The following is a 17,065-nucleotide window of genomic DNA, read 5'->3' as shown; positions in this document are numbered from 1 at the left end:
AGATGCAGAGGAAAGACGGCCATGCGAGGATTGGGGCGGAGACTGGAGTGACACTGCCACAAGCCAAGGCTAGAAAAGTCAAGGAAGGATCCTCCCCCCAGAGGCTTTGGAGGGAGCGTGGCCCTGCTGACACCTTGATTTCGGACTTCTAGCTTTCAGAACTGGAGAGAATAAATATCTGTTATTCCGAGTCACGCACTGTCTCCACAGTGCTAGGAAACAGATACCGTCACTGTAGCCATTCCTACAGATTTACCTTTTCTTTTTTTTTTTTTTGCTTTTTAGGGCCACACCCTTGGCATACAGAGCTACTCAGGCTAGGGAATCAGAGCTGCAGCTGCCAGCCTACACCACAGCCACAACAGTGCAGGATCCAAGCCGAGTCTTTGACCTACACCATAGCTTATGGTAATGCCGGATGCTTAGCCCACTGATCGAGGCCAAGGATTGAACCTGTGTCCTCATGGATACTAGTCTGATTCACTTCTGCTGCACTACAATGGGAACTCCCATTCCTACAGGCTTAAATCCACGTGAATTTCCAGATGTCTGTCTCCATCTTGGACTTTCTCAGCTCTAGCTTTATGTTCTGGTGGCCTGCCTCTCCACTGGAATGCCCCACAGCATCTCAAACTTGGGACAGACGTCCTCTCTCTGCTCCACCCCCACCCACAATAATTCCTCCTTTTGTCTTCCTTGTTGCGCTAAGTGGAATGCCCGCCCATCCCCCACGCCCGTCCCGTTATTCATGTTGGAAACCTGGGAATGATCTCTCTCTCCCCCTCCAAGCTCACCACCCAACTCAGCAATATTGCAGCTCTGAAAAATATCTCAAAGTGGCCCCTGACTCTCTACTTCTGCTGCCAATGCTCTGGTCCCAGCCACCCTTCTGGCCTGGCGCTTCCTGTCCGGTCTTTACCCCTTGTCACCCCTTCCTTCGGTCCACTCTCTGCTGTTCAGAAGGACTACACATCCCTTGCTTGAGGCCCTTCAGGGGCTCCCCGACACACTGAATCCCCTCCTGGCCCACGGGGACCTCCGTGGCCAGGCCCTGCCCAGCGGGGCGCTGTCATTCCACTCCACTCTCCCGGTTCAGTAAGAGGCAGCCCAGCCAGCTTCCTCTCAGGCGCTAAGGCCTAAGTGACGTCTGGACCCAGAGCTTTCATGAGGTGCTGCTGCTTCTGCCTCCAAAGCTCCCTCCGCTCGCTCTCAGGTGGCCGCCCCCTTCCCGCCCCTCAAACCTCAGCTTCCTTGTCACCGCCACAGACAGGCATCCCCTGATACCAGTGCGTCTCCATCCACAGGGCCGGAAATGTCACTTTACAGCACCTTCCCAATAACCTGCTCACTGTCTGGCTCCCCTGCTAAGTCCAGGAACGCAGCACCGCGGCTGGCATTTAGCAGCCAGCCACTCAATCCATGAGGATTTGCTGATGGAATAAACCTTTATTAAATGTAAAAAAGTGCTAAAATATGTGATGCAGGTGGAAAGTCCTAAGGCAGCGCAAACAAAGGAGAGTGGACGGGGCAAATCCTCACGAAGGAATGGAAGCCTGGGGGAGGGGGTCAGGCCCCTGCAAGGGTGGAGGCCTGGAGGTGGGCCTGGCCTACAGCCCCGCCCACCCGAGAGCAGCCCCGCCCACGGCAGGGACCGAGGGTGGGAGGTATCTGCCTATGGGTGGTTCACAAAAGAACAGCAAAAAAGCCACCAAAGGCAGCAGGGGGCTGAAGAGGCTGAAGGATAACACAGGGTCATCACCTCTTAACTCTCTTGAAGCCATTAGCCACTCAGCTCCCAGGGCTACTAGCCTGATGGAGCCCTCTTCCATCCAGGCCTCTGCTGTAACCCCCTACTGGTCTCCTGCCTTTGGTCTCCGTCTTTTCCAATCTACCCTGAAACTCTCCCTCGTTTCAAAGGATGTGTCCTTTTCTCTGCACGCATGACACGCTGATCACGTTTCCGATACAGCTTGCTCCCCGCCCCCGGCCGACTCAAATAACACCCCGGCCACCTTCTCTGTGCTGGCAGACCGGGCAATGGAGATAGACACACATCGCTGAACCGGACCAATAAATATGAACTGACCAGCTACTGCTGTACACACGTTTGGGAATCTGCCCTCTACTAAACCTTCTGAAGGGCAGGGGCTGTGTCTCGTGTGTTCTGATCCTCATTCTGGCACACAGCGGACTGCATAAAAATCTGCTCAACACCCAGGCCACAAACCCTCAGGTGAGGAAGGCACGACTCTATCTGGCCCCTCCCTCAGTGAGCCCGGTTCCGCTGGCCCATAAGGCTCTGTCTGAGCTCCCGGAAGTCCAAAGTCAAGTCTAAAATCTGTTTGTTTTTTTTGTCTGTTTGTTCAGCACACCTGAAGCACATTTCCTAGTTGCTAAGGCACATTTACTCTTTAGTGAAGAAGAAACCATTCTTACCAATGTTTATTCTAAGCCAGAATTCAGTGGAACAATTCGACTGCCATTGAAGCGCCTACTGCGCGCCAGGAACCGTGCTTGGTGCCGAAGACGGAAAAATAAACCAGACCCTACGGCCCCTCCAGGAGTGCACGGTCTAGTCAGAGGCGACAAGCAAGCCTACAGCCAACACGCTGCAGGCACCCAGCACTGCGGGGAGGGGAGGAAAAGGAGGAGGCAGGGCTCCCCAGGAGAAGTCTGAGCTGAGTCTTGGGAAGTGGACAGGTGGGGTGGCCTCCAGGCACAGGCCTGGGAGAGTGCGTGTCCTCCCCTGTCGCTCCCTCTTATCCTCCCCGCCACTGCTGTATCTCCAGCGCCAGGGGCACGGTAGGTGCTCACCATCCATCTGCAGAAGGAAAGCATCTCTCTGTTTCAACCCCACACCCTCAGCAGGTGCCAGTTTTCCCCGATGCCGGCACCATCTCGCTGGCAACACCTCTTATGACAAGAGGCAGACGACTTGGCCTTTCTGTTTCAAAGTTTATGTGCTTAAAAAAAAAAAAAAATCACATTCCGGTTTCTTGTACAGGAGCCGTTTCTATTCTCAGTTCTGCTCCACAATAGGCAGGACGGCTGGCTTGGGAAATGGTCTTTCCTCCCGGGCTCAGAATGGCCCAGGTCCCGTCGGTGACTCATGCGTCACTCGCCACCCCACGGAATCATCTTACAGAGGCTCCTCAGCGCTATTTTGGGACATCGAATACTTTAAACATATATGAAGTGTCAGACAAAATTTGCACCTAAGAAAGAGAGAGACTGTTCCTGCCCAACATTCCCACAGCAAGACACGAAAGCTCTATTTTCCTCTAGAAAGAGAATAAACTGCCCTCATCTTCAACACACCAGGGATGAAGCTTCGCTGTTTCCCTGCACGGGCTCTCCCTCCGGCTGTGCACATGGCTGACAGGGCACTCGCAGACCACGTCCAGACCCTGTGACCCTCTGTGGGAATGACCCCCAACAGAAGCGTGGACAACTCCCCCACCAAGGTAAGTGGAAACACTCAGGAGCCCCGTGTTCACAGGCAGAATCCAGCTGTGGCTGTACACCGACTTCCTGGTGCTGGCGGGAGGATGCGATGAGACAGAGCGTCACAGGAAGCAGGGGGCCTGGCAATCAGCAGAGATGAAGCCACTTATCTATAACATAGCTAAGGCCATGTGACAGCAAGTAAATAAAGGGCATCTTTTTTGTTTGTTTGTTTTCTTTTTAGGGCTGCACCTGTGGCATATGGACGTTCCCAGGCTAGGGGTCGAATTGGAGCTGCAGCTGCTGGCCTACACCACAGCCACAGCAACTAGGGATCTGAGCCACGCCTGCCACCTATACCACAGCTCACAGCAATGCTGGATCCTTAACCCACTGAGCAAGACCAGGGCTCGAACCTGCATCCTCATGGATACTAGTCAGGTTCGTTACCCTGAGCCACAACGGGAACTTCAAGGCATCCCTTTTAAGGCCTGTTTTCTTCCTCCTAAGCTGAAACATGAGCAGAACTCTGTTTAAATCTATGAAAGCATACACATTAAACATTTTTGGTTCACTTACTTATATGAAAAAGTACAAAGATTAATTTCATCAACAACTAAGTACCTCTCATTTCATTTTAGAAGGAAAGCCACCCACCTGCAACCCCCCACTTCCTCCTAGCGGGGTGCACTGCCCTAACCCTGCGTTCCCTTTCGTGGTACAAGCTCTTCCTCGCCCAGCCTCCCCGGCCAAGTCCATGTCGCCATCATGCGCACAGCACGCTAATAAAACAAGTGCAAGGTTCACAGCCACTCCCAACTTGGGCAATAAATCTGCAACATTAATCAGAGAACACAGGAAGAACCGTGCATTTCTGGAAAGATGTTACTCAATTTCTCCGAGTTTTTATTTCACCATCTATAAAATCTGATTATGAATCTTGTTTCCCCCCCGCCGCCCCCTCCCCCGCCTTGTCTCTACAGCAGCTTATGAAGATAAATGATGGTCAGCAGAACTATAAAGCAGTTTGAACTCCTTGGAAGCAAGACACTCTGTTAGTCCATGGTATTTAATAATCACTGATATTATAAGGTGTACTCGAATTGGACTGCAGTGAAAAAGCCCGTTCCCGCAAATATATGTAGATTGAAAGTAACTCGGTATGGCTGGGGCAGAAGCGATCAAAATGTAAAATTGTATTTCAGATAGGTTGTTAAATCTCAAGTTTCCACCGCAAAAATAAGGAGTCTTGGAAATGCTGACATGTGCTCGGAGCCACTACCTGCGCTGGTGACCGGGAACGGGAGGCAAAGGATGACATCAAAGCAACACAGAGCCCTAAAAAGGGCGGAAATCTGAGGGCCAGGGGGAGGCTTCTCGAGAGAAGCTGGACCTTAAAGCCCAAAGGATCTGCACAGAAGGCAGCCTGAGGGTGGAGTGGTGGAGGGGTGAGTGGTGGAGGGCTTCACCGGCAGCATCCCTAAGAAGATGGGTTCACACCATGTCTGGGGGACTCAGAAGGGTCCTAGTGGAGACCACAGAGCAATCAAGGTCTGGCTAATCAAAGTCAACCTAGGATTGGGTTTTGAAAAAGACACAGCTTCCTTGGTGAATATGAGAAATGCAAGGAACAGCTCTGTCTTAGGTGCTGGGAGATGAGGACAAAGACAAAGAGACGCAGCTTCAGAAGTTCGACACCTGAGGGCCCCTACTGATGTCCATGAAGCTGTGTGCTGATGGGGATGCACGACCCTCCCCGGTGATTCTGCTGTAACTGAGTATCTCCAGCTCTACCAATAGAAACGCTCAAGACTTCAGAACGAAGCATCACATCCACATGGAAAGCTCATCACACACCATCAGAATTTGGTCACGAGGTTGATGTCATTCTGATGCCCCCCTTGGGCTGTTTTCCAAAGGAAGCGAGCTTCCTTGATTCAGCCGACCATCTGCAGCATAATGTTAGAATCAGAGCGGACGTTTGTTGGATTTGTATTGGCAGTGAACACCTTGGCTCTGAATAAGACTTTCCTGGCGTGCACTAAATTGTAAGTATCTCTCCATCCCTTTCCCCAACCCCTGTGTTGACCCTGCTTCAGCTCTGCAAAGCACAGCACCAAAATCTTACCTTCTGGCTTATACACCAGAGGAAACGGCTGGATCTAGAACTCCAATGACTATAATTTCCAAAGGCTTCTAATAACGTTGGCGTAAACAGGAAACCAGTTCCCAGATGTCTGGTTCCTTGTAAATATCAATAAGAAATGTTGCCAGGAAGAAGGAACTTGAAATGACCCATTGTGGGTCATTTCAAAGATATGCACACTGCCCTGTAATTTCTTATCTTCTTGACACGCACTGCCACACTGGGTCACTTGGCCTGTCCCAAGCTGGGTGGCCCTGTACCTTCCAGTCTGGTTATTGGGGTTTTACCAGCCAAGGGTGGCTGGACAAAGTCTGGTCTTGCTTTCCAACACCCCATGGGACTATAGTACTATCAGGTTTTTTACGTGTGTACTTTTTGCCAAAGGACATACTCAGTAAATGTTTGGGGAAGCACCTGTCAGCGAGGGAAACAGACTCTCAGGTTTTTGTGTGTATCTGTATCTAGAGATTCTTTTAACACCTGCACTTCTCCAGGTTCTTTTATAAAGTTGAAAAAAAATTGATTATGAAGGTTAACAACACACATACACACACAGAAGTGCATAAAGCAAAAACATATAGCTCCGTGACCTGTCAGAGAGCAAGGCCCAGTGTCCCTACACGTCGGGTGAAGCCCCGCCCACACACAGTCCACTCCTCGCACGTGGTGGTGACAGGTGGCCTGTCCAGGGGTGTGTGTGCCCTGGTGCGGACCCCATGCCCCTGATAGGCTCTGCTGGACCAGAGTCCCAGCATGCACGCAGGGGCTCAGCCCGAAGGCCTGGGGCTGCAGGAATGACTTTAGCTGGTTCACTGCCTCCTCTGCTTTGCTGTTAGTCTCAGGACTGAAACTGTGTAGTTATTTATTATTTATTTCTTTCATTTTTTGGCTGCGCCTGCAGCATGTGAAAGTTCTGGGCCAGGGATTGTACCCGCGCCCCGGCAGTGACAACACCGGATCCTTGACTGCTAGGCCACCAGGGAACTCCCGAAACTGCCTTTGGACCTTCCCCAGGAAGCCTCGTGGTACCGAGAAGGCCTAGCCGGAGTCACACTGTCACCTGCTGTTACCCTTTGCTTCCTGAGACCACGCCCCTTTTCTCTGCGCTGGGAGGGAATCGGGAATTTCAATTCCTGGGGACCAAGCGCAGAGGCAGCCCCTCCACTTTATTCCGGGTGGTGATATGTCACCCCCAGTGGAGTGAAAGTGGGATGTCAGGCCGGGAAGAAGGACGGGCCTCTGGCACACCTGAGTGTGTTAATTCAAGGCTCCCCCTCTACCTCATTAAGAAGGTAAGAGTACTTGTGTGCACACTATCGCTGTCAGGGTAAAACGGACACTGGTTAACACTTGGCTTCGACAGGCCCACAGAGGGCACTCAAACACCTGCCCCGGGAAGGACAGGGCCAGCATGAGCCTGGAGACCAGCGCTCAGCCAGTGACAAGGCCCACCCTTGGGCAATTTCCCTTCCCCACAGCATCAGCTGATCCCAGGGCTCGCGGGGCTAAATCAGGAGGTGTTCTTATTTATTTTTATTCTTTTTAGGGTGGCACATGGGAGTTCCCAGGCTGGGGGTCAAATCAGAGGTGCAGCTGCCAGCCTACACCACAGCCCCAGCAATTCGGGATTCGAGTCGCATCTGTGACCTATATCACACCTTGTGGCAACGCTGGATCCTTAACCCTCTGAACAAGGCCAGGGATCAAACTTGCCTCCTCCTGGATATCAGTCAGGTTCTCAGTGGGGACTCCAGGAGGCATTCTCCATGGCTGATGGATAGGGGTAAGCAAGACAGGGCCTGAAAACAGAAACCTGCTCCCTCTTTGAGCAGGAGATGCAGTCGGTGTCACTGAGTGGAGAACCACCAATCGAGAGAGCAGGAGCCGAAGCCCGAGGTGGGAAAAGAAGCCACTGAGTAAAGACGCCAAACATGCGTGGGAGGATGAATTTCCCCTGCAGCCACGGGGTATTCCTGTACCCTCCTCAGAGGCCTCTGCCCTGTACTGCACTGTTGGTAGAGAATTACAGAGAAAGAGGGGCCCACAAAGTTAATACGCTACCTAAGCAAGCTTTCAACTAAAGCCAGGGGCCATCCTGGCCGAGGGAGTAGGTTCTGGCCCACGAAATGCAGTATGTCCTGCCTCCACGGGCGGCAGGTGTGAGTGGGGGAAGAGGAGCCAGGGGGACGAGGCTGGCTTTGCTCCCCAGGGAAGGGCACACGGTTCTGGCTTTGCCCAGAGATCAGATGAGCAGCACAGGAGCGAGGAGACATCCTTCACCCAATTCTCCAGCAGGAAACACTGCAGAGACATACCCATGGTCGGTCTGTCAGGACCTGTCCCGGTAGGGACGGGAGGTGGCTGGTTGGTGTTCCGGCAGGAGTTAGAATGGGGAGAGTTTTGCCAAACAAAATGGGCATAAATCCCAGGTCTCTAGCCAAGGGCAACTCATTTAGGGAAAACCTTCCAATATCCAACTTTTGGGAAAGGCACTGGAAAAAAACAAACCAAAAAAAGCTCAAGTTTGCTTCCTTGTGTTTGGATGAAGGAGCAAAAAACAAAGCTGGTTTGGAGTTCCCGTTGTGGCTCAGTGGTTACCAACCCAATTAGGATCCATGAGCTTGCAGGTTCGATCCCTGGCCTCGCTCAGGAAGTTAAGGATCCGGCGTGGCGGTGAGCTTGGTCGCAGAGTGGCTCAGATCCCATGTTGCTGTGGCTGTGGTGTAGGCCAGCAGCTATAGCTCTGATTTGACCCCTGGTCTGAGAACCTCCATATGCCGCGGGTGTGGCCCTAAAAACAAACAAACCGAAGTTGGCTCTTTGCAGCTCGCATTAGGGACTGCCGGAGCGCCGCGCCGCGGACGCACCCTCTGAAAGGCACCCGAATCTTTGGTTCCCGTGGGACAGAGGGATGGAGCCCGCTGGGGACCCTACGGGAGAGACCCACAGCGAGCTGCAGCTTAGGATGTCTGCGTCGGTGGAAGGGGAGTGAGCTGCTCCCCAGATGAGGATCCCACGGCTTGAGACTTTTTCTCACCCTGACCACGGGGCCTCTTTGCCATTGGGGCCTCTTTGCCATCCGAGCGCGGGACCTGCCCCCTGCCGGTGGAATGGAGCCGCCTTCCGCGAGAGAGATTAAAATGTTCCTTTTGTTCTCGCGAGTTGGGTCCGGAGAGCCAACGGGCATGTGGCATCAGGGAGCTGCCCCATGTCCATCAGCTGGGACTCAAGAGGGAGAGGAAAAGGAAAGCAAGAAGGAAGAAGGAGGAAAGGAAAGAAGGGAGGGAGCAGCTGACTTGGTGCCGGAACGAGAGGAAAGAGGGCAGAGCCCTCCGGACTCATCGGAGCGCTCAGGACCAGGGGCCGCCCCCAGGGACCCCCTCCGGGCCGCTGTCCACTATGTGCCCCTGGCCAGCAAGGCTTCCAGCTAGAATCTGGCCTCCTCCAGAGGAGGCACTTGCCTATTCGGTGTCCCCACAACACATCTCCAGCCCATCCACGCCTTTCCCTCATCCCGGTCCGGTTCCCTCATCCCGGTCCGGGTAATTATTTCCTTTTTTTTTCTTTTTGACTTTTTAAATGTCTTTATTAAAAGACAGGTTGTTTATTCCTCTTTGCCTCCTTCCTCACTGGTTTTCATGACACAGTTCACCTGATCCTAGAAGCTTCATCAGTCTAAACAGATTGTGGCTTTTCTTGATCAGTTCATGCTGTGTGATGTCTTGAAAAGAATTATCTTACCTACTTATATCTTTTCTTTTTTTTTTGTCTTTTTGCCTTTTCTAGGGCCATTCCCGCGGCATATGGAGGTTCCCAGGCTAGGGGTCGAATTGGAGCTGCAGCCGCTGGCCTACACCAGAGTCACAGCAACATGGAATCCGAGCCGCGTCTGCGACCTACACTGCAGCTCACGGCAACGCCGCATCCTTAACCCACTGAGCAAGGCCAGGGATCGAACCCGCAACAACCTCGTGGTTTCTAGTCAGATTCGTTAACCACTGTGCCACGACGGGAACTCCCCCTAATTATTTCTTAAAAGGAGGAAAACTGGTCGGTAGCTTCTCAGCTGGACTGGAAGCGTCTGGAGGTGGCGGTCTGTCCATCATTCATCGCTGTACACCTGGCACAGGTGCTGTGGGGCGGGGCTGCTCCACAGATAAGGACGGTCACACATCACACTCACGAGCTGTAAGAGGCTAGGGTTGCGGTGTCTTTTTTCCTACCACAAGCTCTGGGCAAGACACAGTAAACACTCGACCCGCAGATGTCTGCTGAGCAGAAGTGACCGTCCAAGGAAGAAGCAAGCACAGGGATTTCTTACTATGTGTTGCTTCTGTATTTGTATATGCATTTATTTATTTATTTATTTTAATTTCTTTTTTTATTACATTTTTTTTTACATTTTTTTACATTTATAGTTGTACAATGATCAGGAAGAAGAAGGTGTGGGGAGTAAGCCAGCTCCTTCTAGTACTTCTCTGATAAAGAAGATTTCCACGGAGAACTCCGAATAGACACCTATAAAGTTTTTTTTTTTTTTGTCTTTTTATGGTTGCCCCTGTGGCATATGGAGGTTCCCAGGTTAGGAGGTGACTTGGAGCTACAGCTGCCGGCCCACACCACAGCCACTGCAACGAGGGATCTGAGCCGTGTCTGCGACCTACACCACAGCTCATGGCAACGCCGGATCCTTAACCCACAGAGGAAGGCCAGGGATCGAACTTGAGCCCTCATGGATACTAGTCAGGTTCATTAACCACTGAGCCATGATGGGAACTCCAAGTTTTGTTTACTTTTAACGGCAGAAGCTTGACAGAGGAAGTTTGTATCTTTAAAAGATACCTAAGTGGAGGAATGGGTGAAAAGGAGAAACTATTTATCTGGAAGTGAGGAAAGAAATAACAAGTAGGGATGGGAAGAGAGGAGGCAGCTAGGGAGATTTTTAAAGGAGTTCCCTGGTGGCCTTAGTGGTTAAGGATTTGGCACTGTCACTGCTGTGGCACAGGTTTGATCTCTGATCCAGGGACTTCTGCATGCCATGCGAGCAGCCAAAACAAAACAAAGAACCACAAGCAATTAAATGGATGACTGAAAGAATGGTTGTGATCATTGGTGTGAAGAGTTCAGTTTTTTTTTTTTTTTTTTCTGCCAAAGAATAAAAGTTTTGAAAAAGTATTTAAAGCAACTGAGAGGCTCCCATCTCTGTAGAGGGTCAGCTATGTAAGCAGGTCTCCCCGTGTACGCTTTTAGGCTTGTCTTGGATTCAAAAGCTCCTTGACAAGAGAGCTGACACTTGCTTCCGAAGGAAGCGCTAGGCGCTGGAGTGCCACACACAGCAGGTGTGCAGTCAGCATTCGACCGACGAAACGGAACTAACCAAACTCCGTCCCTAGTTTGAAAGCCTCTGACACAGAACTGTCTAGTTCCTTTTCATTCGGCTGCAAAAAGAGTTTGTTTTTCAAGAAACAAAACAACCCCAACCACCCCAAAGGTTCAACTCTAGATTCGACTTTGAGGCTAAGTGGGACCATTCTGCCAGACTCTTAATGACGTTTTCTTGTGTGCAAATCAAACAGACATCTTCCTTCTTCCCTCGCCCGGGGCCCCCTGACTTTACAGAGGATGCCAGGCTTCAGATGATCTCAGAGCCCCAAATTACGGGGCAGGAAATCGACACCGGCAGCGAAGTGTGGCAGTACAAACCCGAGTGTTCTGGGTGCACAGAGAAAAGGCTGATGAAAGAAATACAGCCCATGTTCCCCCACCCTGCTATTTGTTTTTTTCTCCGCAACTGCATCAGTAGTTTATTTTTATTTTTTGTCTTCTTAATGCTGCATCCACAGCACATGGAGGCTCCTAGAATAGGGGTCAAATCGGAGCTGAAGCTGCTGACCCACACCACAGCCACAGCAATGCAGCATCTGAGCCGTGTCTGTGACCTACACCACAGTTCACAGTGACGCCTGATCCTTAACCCACCGAGTGAGGCCAGAGATCGAACCTGCGTCCTCATGGATGCTACTCAGATTCATTTCCGTTGAGCCACAACTCACATCATTAATTTAAATGTGAGTATCAGTCCTTCATGCACCTTAACCATCTAGTGAAAATGACTTTATCCTGCAAGCTGGAGCTTACGGTCCATCACCTGCTCTGTTATCCCTCCCACTGAGAGGCCATGGTCCACGCATTTCTCACTGGCCCATCGGCATCATCCCCAGGAACCATTCTCACGCCTGTCTTGCTTGGCTGGGGGAGCCAGCTTTGGGCGAGAGAGGCAGTGAGCAGAGGTGGGGAAAGGATGCTGCAGGGGTCCTTCCTTTCCCTGCATGTACTGTGTTCAACATCGCAAATAAATGCGTAGCCTCTGTATTTACCATGAACACTGGGATGAAGTGATGAGCCACTAGATTCTACTCCGGGAAGCAGCAAAGCACGGGGGAAGGGGTGGGGCGGTGAGCGGAAAGCAAAACCCCAAGTGGAGGAACCGGAACGCCAAACGCCAGCATCAGAAGACATTACTCAAAAACAATATGGGAAAAGGCAGAAGCGTATTTCCTCTGTTCTTCTCAGAGGAAGTTCAGAAAAAGGTCAGAAAGAGAACAATGCCGGCCATCTATCACACAGCCTCTAACCTAGAACGGTTACTACACGCCTGCAGCCTCAGTTCTCAATTCTCAATTCTGTAATTACCACCCCCCCCCAACCCAGACTTCAGGCCACCACAGCCTCATGAATGATGCATTGCACTTCCATTTACCGACACCCTCCTGGGTGACCACAGCTCAGGCCCGGGGTCGGGGGCGGGGGGCAGGCTCCTCCCCCAGGTGCACGCACATGCTGTGGTCCCGGAGCAGTGAGCGCACGCATGGATTCGGCTTATGTTGACCTTCAATTCCCAGCCTAAAGTTTTGTTTATTGAACAAATAAGCACCAGCTACCAGAGGGCATTTTCCTAGGGGAAATCAAGCCCGGGCACCTGCTCTTCCCCTTAACATTTTTACTCAGGCAGGAGTTCCCGTTGTGGCGCAGCAGAAATGAATCCAACTAGGAACTATGAGGTTGTGGGTTCGATCCCTGGCCTCGCTCAGTGGGTTAAGGATCCGGCGTTGCCGTGAGCTGTGGTGTAAGTCACAGATGCGGCTCGGATCTGGCGTGGCTGAGGCTGTGGTGTAGGCCGGCAGCTGTAGCTCTGATTCGACCCCTAGCCTGGGAACCTCCATATGCTGCGGGTGCGGCCAGACCAAAAAAATATATATGTTTTTTTACTCAGGCAAAATATGGTTAAAATGATTATTAAGGATGGTTTTAGAGGAGACAAAGGCAAAAAGGTGCAGCCTGGGCAGGTGTGTGTGTGTGTGTGTGTGTGTGTGTGTGTGATGTGTCTCTGGACGCATCAGCGGTGCCCACTTGGTTCTGCTGCTTGAAATGGGGTGGTGAGTTGCACAGGGGGTCCCTGAAATAGACACTGGGGCAGGAACTGGAGGACCCCCTGTCCGGGTCTGACACGTCTGCTAACGGGCACCCCTCTCCTACCAATTCAGAGGGCCCCAGGGAATCCGTGGGGGCCATTGGTCTTCACCGACTCTATTAATATATCAAAGCAGGTACTATTCTTGGTTTAGGACATGACTTCTTGGGGATTTTCTTTTAAATGTTTAAAAAACATTAGGCTCAGTGGAGAAGTGTCATCTCAGGCAACCGAGAGAATGGGAGAACAAGGAAACCCATGAAGCAGACAGGGAAAGCAGTGACTGGAAGAGCTTCCTTGAAAAGCAAATGGTACACCTGAGTCTATCCCTCTGAGAGGTGAAACAGGGAGAATGTTTAAAGTGATTTTTAAAAAGTGGTTTAAGGAGTTCCTGCGATGGTGCAACAGGATTGGGGGCATCTCTGGAGCCCTGGGACAGAGGACTGATCCCCGGCCTGCCACAGTGGGTTAAGGATACCCCACTGCTGCTCAAATCTGAACCTTGGACCGGGAGCTCCATATGCCATGGGGGCAGCCAAAAAATAAAAATAAAAAAAAGAGAGAGAAAGAAAAAAGTGTATTTAGATACATTCAGGGAAGATAGTTCTAAGATGGGCTATAAAAACAGGATATTTAGGAGTTGCTGTCGTGGTGCAGTGAAACGAATCCAACTAGGAGCCATGAGGTTGCAGGTTCGATCCCTGGCCTTGATCAGTGGGTTAGGGATCCGGTGTTGCCGTGAGCTGTGGTGTAGGTCGCAGATGCCACTCAGATCCTGCGTTGCTGTTGCTGTGGTGTCAACTGGCAGCTGTGGCTCCAATTGGACCCCTAGCCTGGGAAGCTCCATATGCCTTGGGTGTAGACCTAAAAAGCAAACAAACAAACAAAAAGACAGGATATTTAATTTCGGAAGTTGATTGGAAGATCACAAGAGTAAATGAGATGAACACTAGGTATGAATCGCTGCTACATAAATGTTATTCCCTATGTGTTTTAAAAAAACTACTCTCAGTCTTCAATCATTTGTTAAAAGGGATGTCTTGAGGGACGACTGTGAGCACAGCTGTGACAGACACACTCCAAGGAGGTCTGTCTGTAGCTCCTGGCATTTATTAACACGAAATCCCTTCCCACGCTGAACGGGTCAAATGTGTGTACCCAATAGGATTCTGACTTCGGAGATGAGGTCAAGAAAGACACGGCAGCTGCCACCTTGCACTCTCTCGGTTCACCCCCTCTGGGAGAAGCCAGCAGCCACACTGTGAAGATGCTCAAGCAGGCCTATGGACAGGCCCGCCGGACAAGGAACTGAGGCCCCCGGCCAACAGCCAGCGCCAGCTTGCCGGCCATGACAATGAGCTACCTTGAAGATCCTCCGGCCCAGGCAAGTCCTCAGATGACTGCCGTCCAGACTGAGACATTCACTCCAGCCAAGGTGGTCCTAGATCCCTGGTCCACAGACACTGTGAGATAATACGCGTTAACTGCTGTTTGGAGGTCATGCGTTACGCAGTGAGAGATGACCAATACCTCCGTGTGGCCGTATCTTGAAGAGAAGAGGGATCATACAGAAGAAGCTTGAGGACTGTGCTCTCAGCAAGCTTTAGCGGAGCATCTGCCTAGAGACCAACATCGTGCTACACCCTGCATTGCTCCCTTCCCTGCAGGGACAGACACTCCGGATGGCAGTCAATGATCACCCACTTAAAAAGGTAGGTGACACGATGAAAATGATGCCTAAGGAGGACTTTCAAGTGCCCAAAGGCAGCCAGGCCTGAGGGACAGAACAAAAGCTGTGAGCTGGGGTGTAGGTTGCAGATGCGGCTGGGATCTGGCGTGGCTGTGGCAGTGGTGTGGGCTGGCAGCTGCAGATCCGATTCTACCCTTAGCCTGGGGACCTCCATATGCTGTGAGGGCAGCCCTAAGATAAAATAAGACAAAACAAACAAACAAACAAAAAAAACCAAAAACCTCTTTTCTGAATTAGTTATTAACATTTGGAAATCAAGTGATATTCCCTAAAAGTTTGGATTCCCAGCTTCTCTTCAAAATCTAAAGCTCTGGCAACTCAAGGCTGCACATGTGCGCTTGGCAGCAATTAGCTTGGGCTGAGCAGTGCTGCCCCCTTAAATGGCATACATGTGTGCCCCTGCCATGTCCTCACAGCTGACTTCACCTGCCTGGCCCTAGGAGCCTGCAACCCCTAAAAGAGAGGCAAGAGGCAAGACGAGTGGAGTAGCTAAGCAAAATGACTGTTTTCAGCCGTATGTTGGCGACTGTGGAGTGGTATTAAACTAGTTTTCTTAAAAAAGGTTTAGTCAACAGCTAGCCCAGAAGGGACACCTGAGAACTTAGCAGGAGTATAAAACAATTATTACTCTTTACATTAAACAGCATGAACTCGAAAAGGATCCCACATTGAGTGGGTACAATGTATGTTTATGACAAACTCCATGGTATGAGATCCCTGTCAGAGGAAGGGCGGGGCTGGAGTCTCCTTTGCTGACCTGGCTTTCTGCTGTAACAATAATTTACAATAACAGAAGAAAGGAAGGCTCTGGCGCCATAACTCAGTGAGTATCTGCCAGATCGTTCCCTCCTACAAGATACAATAATATGCCCTTTTTTGGCCTTCTCCCAACTCTCCAGTTGAAACAGGATTATAATCAGTTTTCAGAGCAGCTTACTCAGGAATTAACTAGCCAACCCCTGCATAACGGGTTCTTTTTTATTTTTTTTGTCTTTTTGTCTTTTTAGGGCTGCACCCTCAGCATGTGGCGGTTCCCAGGCTAGGGATCTAACTGGAACTACAGCTGCTGGCCTACACCACAGCCACAGCCACACCAGATCCGAGCCGCATCTGTGACTTACACCACAGCTCACGGCAACGCCGGATCCTTAACCCACTGAGCAACACCTGGGATCGAAGCCGCAACCTCATGGTTCCTAGTTAGATTCTTTTCCACTGTACCACGACGGCAACTCCGGATACCTGATTCTTGAACAATTCTATACAGTCCTTTGCAAATTTACAGAAAAAGAAGGCAATGTTAAGAGCAGCATGCTCTTAAGAACATCCTTCCTAAACAGCCAAGTGCTGGGGTGGGAGGAGGAGGCCCTTGGGCTTGCTGAAAAAGCCACTCCTGGTGGTTTTATTTAAGAGCAAGAGAAAGACACCGCCTGCCTCCCCACTGCACCCCACGCAGGGGGAAGATTACTGAGTGATGATGCAGTCAACGCAACCACTAGTATTTACTGAGCTCCTAGTGTGTTCCAGACTCTGCTAAGATGGTGAGACAAAGTCATGGCTTCTGGTCTCAAGGAGCTTATTGAGCATCTGGTGTACATGTACAGAAGGATGAACGGGGACAGATATGTCAGCTGGTAGGTGCGTTTACAGAGACCAATCACTTTCTTTCTTTTTTCTTTTTTGTCTTGTGGTCTTTTTAGGGTCGCACCTGTGGGATAGGGAGGTTCCCAGGCCAGGGGTCGAATCAGAGCCACAGCTGCCAGCCCACGCCACAGCCACAGCAACTTGGGAGCTGAGCCTCGTGTGTGACCCACACCAGAGCTCACGGCAACACCAGATCCTTAACCCACTGAGGAAGGCCAGGGATCGAACCGGCGTCCTCATGGATACTAGTCGGATTTGTTACCACTGAGCCACGACAGGAACTCCCAACCACTGTCTTTCATTCAACAAATACCGAGCCTCCACCCTGTCCTGGATGCTGCATGTTTGGCACTAAACAAAATAGACGGTTTCTGCCCTCATGGGGCTGAAGCGCTAGTGGACTTCGGTGGGCTCACTCCAGGCTGGGAAGAACGGGGAAGAGCTGAGTGAGGCCAGATTCACCACCACCGCTAGGGATGTGCAGGCTTTAGAGTTTGGAGGACGGGGAGGGCCTGCAGACTGGCAAACAGCCGAGGCAAAGGTGCAGTGGCAGGAGGACACAGGAATGGCCAAGAGAGCGAGAAAGGGACACAGGGGGCTGGCTGGCACG

The 17,065-nt window shown here is 51.2% G+C and overlaps 1 protein-coding gene and 1 long non-coding RNA gene across 6 annotated transcripts in view; one reads left to right on the top strand and one right to left on the bottom strand.

Moving 5' to 3' along the window:
- Positions 1–17,065, bottom strand: part of HIPK2 (homeodomain interacting protein kinase 2) — a 195,239-nt gene that overhangs the window by 56,886 nt on the left and 121,288 nt on the right. The gene's annotated exons all lie outside the window — the stretch shown is intronic.
- Positions 3,218–9,202, top strand: LOC146394909 (uncharacterized). Of its 2 annotated transcripts, none has more exons than XR_014833647.1 (2): positions 3,218–3,464; positions 4,428–9,202. It is a non-coding gene; the product is annotated as an uncharacterized LOC146394909 (long non-coding RNA). The 2 variants fall into 2 exon arrangements; XR_014833648.1 differs by lacking the exon at positions 4,428–9,202 and adding an exon at positions 4,086–4,143 and having other exon boundaries at positions 3,328–3,464.

This window comes from Sus scrofa, chromosome 18 (assembly GCF_054392235.1).
Source record: "Sus scrofa isolate SSC_HxYL_T2T_F1_AM1 chromosome 18, Sscrofa_HxYL_maternal_Yorkshire_Landrace_v2.0, whole genome shotgun sequence".
Classification (NCBI taxonomy): Eukaryota; Metazoa; Chordata; class Mammalia; order Artiodactyla; family Suidae; genus Sus; species Sus scrofa.
The sequence above is the reverse complement of the archived record's forward strand: the minus strand, read 5'-3'. Positions and strand labels throughout refer to the sequence as shown.